Here is a 6,658-nt window from a genome sequence, read left to right as displayed (position 1 = left end):
CCAGCGCTCTCTTTCAGTCTCCGAGGTCACTGCATGTACACAGTGCACAGATATGCCTGCAGGCGTAATACCATACACAAAATAAATATAAATAAATCTGGAAGTAAAGAAAAGAATAGTCAAAGTGAACCACAAGCTAAGCTGTGGTCTCTGGCTGACAGTGGTATCTCCAGGTTGATCCATGGGACACTGATGGGGGAGATGGAGGAGGGGGAGGGAATGGCTGGAGGATGGGGAGGAGGTGGGACTGGAGGAGGAGGGGCTGGAGGAAGGGCATGTGAGTATTTGCTGCTTTTTGCTCCATTTTTCTGCGAACTTAAAATCTCTCTAGTGAAATAAAATCTATCAAATTCCAAAAAAATATGTGTGTATTTATAACTTCATATGCTGTCAAATCTCTCTAGGGACTGTACACATCTGTGATGTATGAGCATACCTGTTCACCAAGCCAGCATCTCGCTAGCCACCTCTTTGCGCTAGCCACCTCTTGGATCTATTTTATATGGGTTCTGAGAATTGATCAGAGGATCATCAGGCTTAGCAGCAGTAAAGTGCCTTTACCCTCTGAGCCATCTCACCAGCCCTCGGTGTCATTTTTTATGAAGATTTTTATTTAAATCTGACATACATACAACTCGCTATATTTTCACAAAGTAAGCACACATCATTAACAGCGCCAAGATCAAGAGATGGGATATTATCAGTGAGCCCCAAAGCCTCTTCCTCCCCAGGGTACCATCTGATATTCCCAGGGTAACATTTAACCTGATTTCATTACCATTGATTAGTTTCACTGGCTTTTGCCTTTTATATAAATAGAATCTTACAGCACCGACCCATGCAGCAGGTTTATTTCATTCAGCATTTCTGAGACTCCGTCTTGTGGATAGCTGGAGCTCATTCACACCCACTGGAGTCCAGTATTGTGCTAGGTGACCCCAGGGCAGTTCATCCGGTCTCTTCTCGAGGCCCGAGTGGTTACTTCCTGTTTGGAGCTACGACAGTGACAATCTCAGGAGGGTCTTCTCACGCAGAGCCCTCCCGATTGTTGCTGTCAGAATTCCAACAGGCAAATGTAGGGGAATTTGGAGATGTCCCTTATCAATGCTTACGGTTGTCATTGATGGGTGTTTAAATTTGCATATCCTGATAGCTAAAAGAAAAGCCTTGTTAGCTGGGCGTAGTGGTGATCGCTTTTAATCCCAGTGCTCCAGAGGCAGAGGCAGGCGGATCGCTGAGTTCCAAGGCAGCCAGGGCTACACAAAGAAATCCTGTTTTGACAAGCCAAAAATGAGTAACTAACTAACTAAATAAATAAATAAATAGAAACAAGCACTGCTTTCTACACCAGGGGCAGAGGTATCTTTTAATGTGTGTGAAATGCCTGCTTAAACGTTTGCCTAGTTTTTTTGTTTGTTTGTTTTGTTTTGTTTTTTGTTTGTGTGAAATAACTGCTTAAACGTTTGCCTAGTTTTTTGTTTTGTTTGTTTTGTTTGTTTTTTGTTTTTTGTTTTTTGTTTTTCGAGACAGAGTTTCTCTGTATAGCCCTGGCTGTCCTGGAACTCACTCTGTAGACCAGGCTGGCCTCGAACTCAGAAATCTGCCTGCCTCTGCCTCCCAAGTACTGGCTCATCTTATTTTTTATCTTTGTTATCAATTATTAGATGTCTTTATATGTGATATGTAGAAGCTCTTTGTTATGCATAGAAAATATTTTATTCCTTCCTGGGACATGATTTTTGCTGTCTCAATACTGTCTCTTTTGATAATTTTTTATTTTAATTAATTTATTCACTCATTCATTCATTCATTCATTCATTCAATGTAGGGCCTCAGATCCCTTTATAGATAGATTGTCATGAGCCACCATGTGGGTGCTGGGAATTGAACTCAGGACCTCTGGGAGAGCAGCCAGTGTTTTTAACTGCTGGGCCATCTCTCCAGCCCTAAATTAAAATATAATTACTTCATTTTCCCCTTCTCTTTCCTCTCTCCAACCTCTCTGGTGTTCTGTGCCTTGCTTCCACTCGTAATCAGTCTCTTTTTATTTAGTTGCTATCTTTTTCACCTAAATACATAAACACAACCTGCTCAGTCTCTTTAGTGTACAAGGAAACGACACCCATGCCAGCACAACATAGTCAATATGGCTGCCTAAACAAGGCCTGACGAGGAAAGCCAACAGACATGCTGATGTGGAAGGGGAAATCTCAGGTGTCTGCTGATGAGTTGAAGAACTTTATTTTAATGTAATCTGACTTATTAATGTCTTCCTGGTGTTAGTGCCATGGGTCCTACCTGTTAGAAAGATGTTTTCTAATATTGTATAGCCTGAGAGAAGAGATAAGATTGATGTCCGTATGTGTATTGCCATTTTTAATCTTAGTATGACAAAACGCTTGGCCGAGAATCTTAAGGGCAAAATGATTGGTTTTGGCTCTCTGTTTCAGATTCTACATGGTAGAGGAAGCATGGGGAAGCACAGGAGGAGTGTGTGGTGGCCATCACAGACTGGAGATCCAGAAAGCTGACGGAAGGGGTGCAGCTGCCACCCACATTCAGAGTCAGCTTTCGAGTAATTCTCTCTGGAAATGCCTCTGCAGGCACAGCTCAGGGTGTGCCTCCCACTGCCCAAGTGATTCTAAGTCCAGGTGTGGTTTGAATGAGACCAGCCCCCATAGATTCGGATACTGGAGTACTTGGTCCTCAGTTGGTGGAACTGTTTGGGAAGAATTAGAAGTCGTGGCCTTGTTGGAAGAGATGTGTCAAAGGGGGTGGGCTGTGAGGTTTCCGGAGCCCACACAATAGAAAAGTAACCAAGACACGAGGGAAGACAACAGTAAAGATGAACCTTCCCCGCATGGACATCCAGCTGGTTCTCTACTGATGTTCAAAAAAAGACCGCTTTCTCCCAGCCACCCTGGGGAGCAGCTTCGTAAAAAACTCTTACACTCATGTGTGCGTCTGTTTCTGGACTTCTCCAGAAACAGACGCACACATGAGTGTAAGGCCATTTGTCTGCTAGGTCATTTGTCTGAATTTTTTTCTCATGTAGTCCTGGTGACATAAACTCACAATGTACTTGAGAATGACCTTGAACTCTCAACTGTCCCAAGGTCTGAGATTGCAGGAATGTGGCACAGTGCCCAATTTGGATAGTGTACTTTCCTTCCCTCCCTCCCTCCCTCCCTCCCTCCCTCCCTCCCTCCCTTCCTTCCTTCTTTCTTTCTTTCTTTCTTTCTTTCTTTCTTTCTTTCTTTCTTTCTTTCTTTCTTTCTTTCTTCAGATTTACTTACTTATTTAACACATGTGTGCCAGTGTGCCTTATCTGGGCAGGTATTCTAGGATCCCTTGGAGCTGCAGTTCTGGGTTCTGGGTTCCGGGTTTCAGGATCTGGGTGCATGGTTGGGGGCAGCCTGATGCCAGTGCTGGGAACCCACCCTAGGCCTTCTGCTAGAGCATCAAATGCTCTTAACTGTTCCTGAAGCCAACATCCTTCATATTAAGTTGTGGTACCTGGTTTTCTTCTTCAGAGTTGCCCTGGCCATTTCCCATGCTTTTGTTTCTATACCAAGGTTAGAATTAACCTGTCAGTTTCCATAAAACAAAAATCTGACATTTTGGCTGTTTTGTTTGGTTCCATAGTTCAACTCTGGAGAACTTATGATTTGAAATATTGACTCTTTCACCCCACAGATACCGTGTCTTTCCATTTACACTAATTCCTTTCTAGTTTCTCTCAATGGTGTTTGGTAGAACTCTGCACAGTGGCTTTCCTTATCTCCTATTTAAATTACCTCTAGACATTTAATTTTTTTAAATTACCTCTAGACATTTAATTTTTTTAATGTTCTTGTGAATGTCACTGTTTTTTAAACCTAGGTTTTTAAATTCTTGTTTGTATATAAAAATGCTGACATTGTATCAAGTAGTCTTGCTAAATGAAGCTGTGAGTTCCTGTAGCTTCCTGTGGACCTCACCCTGAGCAGTCACGATATCCATGAGAGATGACGTGGTCCCTCCCTTCAATCTTTCACCCTCCGTTTGACCGACCTGCCTTACTGCATTGGCTATTATCCCAAGCGGGTATAGAAGAATGGTTGCTCTTGTCTCCCCTGTGACCTTAAATAGAAAGCTAATGTCCATCACTGCAAGTCCTGCTGTGTGCTCCACTGTCTCTTGTCCCATTGATGCCTTAGTTTGCCAAGAGCTCTGCTTAATTATAAGTGGATGCTGACTTTTTTTTAAAAAGATTTATTTATTTATTGTATTTATGAGTGCACCATTGCTCTCTTCAGACTCACCAGAAGAGGGCATCTGATCCCATTCCAGATGGTTGTGAGCCACCATGTGGTTGCTGGGATTTGAACTCAGGGCCTCTGGAAGAGCAGCCAGTGCTCTTAACCGCTGAACCATCTCTCCAGCCTGCTGACTTTTATTATATGAGGTAATTATATAATTTTTATCCTTCTGTTTCATTACAGCAAAAGCGAGCTTTGCATTTTTTGAATAAACCCAATTTTGTTATGACATATTATTCCTCTGTTTCTGGACTCAGCTTGCTAATATTTTATTTAGGAAACTATGTCTATGAAAGAGATTGGTAAGCTCACAACAGAGATGTTCTTAGACTTTCCTAATCAGGTTTTGGTATGAAAGTTTTACTGCCTCATATAAAATAATTGGGATTGTATTCTTTTCTTCTTAAATATTTCAGCGAATAATTTAATCCTCTGGTGGACTTTGTAAAGATTGGTGATATCTCTTTTATATTTGGAGACTTATTCAATCAAGGCCAGGAGTTTTCTTTGTAGGAAAGGTTTTGGTCATGAATACAATTTATTTAATAGACACAGAAGTTTTCATATTTTCTATTTCTTCTGTAGGTCTTTGTAAATTTTACTTGTCTAGGAAATCTTCCATTTCTGCGAATATAAATTTACAAGCCTGGAGCCATTCTTGAGTCTCTCGTGCCTCTTAGCATCTCTGGGGCCGTGCTGCCGCCTTTGTGTCTGGCAATAGGTGCCTATCCCCTGTCTGGGGCTCCTTTGAAATCATCCTAGACATTATTGCCTTCATTGGCTATTGTAAAACTAATCGATTTCTCTGGCCCTTCCTATTGCACATTTATAAAATATACTTCTTATTTGTTTTATTTTAAATTTCTTAAAATAAATTTAAAAGAAAAGCTCGCATTTTCAATCTTACTGTGACATTTGGGAGGTGTGTCTTCCAGAGGTCTGGGGGTTACACGTTTGCTTCCCAATGTGTGACTCTGTTTGGAGGGGGCAGAACCTTGAAGCAGTAGAGAGAGCCTCTGTCTTAGTCAGGGTTTCTATTCCTAGACAAAAAACATCATGACCAAGAAGCAAGTTGGGGAAGAAAGGGTTTATTCGGCTTACATTTCCACATTGCTGTTCGTCACTGAAAGAAGTCAGGACTGGAACTCAAGCAGGTCAGGGAGCAGGACCTGATGCAGAGGCCATGGAGGAATGTTCTTTACTGGCTTGCTTCTCCTGGCTTGCTCAGCCTGCTCTCTTATAGAACCAAGACTACCAGTCCAGAGATGGCACTGCCCTCAAGGGGACATCCCCCCTCTTGATCACTAATTGAGAAAATGCCTTACAGCTGGATCTCATGGAGGCATTTCCCCAACTGAAGCTCCTTTCTCTGTGATAACTCCAGCCTGTGTCAAGTTGACACAAAACTAGCCAGTACAGCCTCCTAGGGATTCTCTGGTCCCTGGGAGCATGGCCTTGAAGGAGATGCTGGGAGTCCCACTGCTTCCTCATTTTTGATGTTTACATCCCAGCCACAAAGTGAATGGCTTCATCATGAGCCATCTTACAACAGCCCCAATATGGCAGGGCCAATTGTGGACTGACACCTCTAAACTGTGAGCCAAGTAAGCATTTCCTGTTTATATGCTGGTGTTTATTATAGCAACAGCAAGTGAGAATGCCCTTCATAGGCTCATACATTTGATGTTTCAGTTCCCAGTTGGTGGACCATTTAGGGAGGATTAGGAGGTGTGGCCTTGTTAGAGGAGGTGTGTGTGTCACTGGGGGCGGGGTGGACTTTGTGGTTTCAAAACTCACTCCAGGCCCAGACTCACTCTCTCTGTCTTGTGCCTGCCATACAGGTGTGCACTCTCAGCTACTGTCCTGGCACTTTCTGCTGCTAGGCTCCCTGCTGCGAAGTTCATGGGTTCACCCTTCCCTGACATTTTGTGTTTGCTTAATCATCTGTTTTTAAACTTCTTTTTTTTAAGTTGAAATTATTCAGAAGAATGCTTTATAGTTTTCAAATATTTTTGGTGTCTTATTTTTTGTATTTTGTTTTTATTTGTTTTTTGTTTTTGTTTTTTAACTTAAAGTCTATTTATTATTATTATTATTATTATTATTATTATTTTCTTTATTTACATGTCAAATGCTATCCCAAAAGTTCCCTATATATATATGCACCCCCCTGGCCCCTGCTCCCCTACCCACCTACTCCCACTACTTGACCCTGGCCTTCCCCTGTGCTGGGTCATATAAAGTTTGCAAGACCAAGGGGCATCTCTTCCCAATGATGGCCGATTAGACCATCTTCTGCTACATATGCAGCTAGAGACACGAGCTCAGGGGGTACTGGTTAGTTCATATTGTTGTTC

This window comes from Mus pahari, chromosome 16 (assembly GCF_900095145.1).
Source record: "Mus pahari chromosome 16, PAHARI_EIJ_v1.1, whole genome shotgun sequence".
Lineage (NCBI taxonomy): Eukaryota > Metazoa > Chordata > Mammalia > Rodentia > Muridae > Mus > Mus pahari.
The sequence above is the reverse complement of the archived record's forward strand: the minus strand, read 5'-3'. Positions refer to the sequence as shown.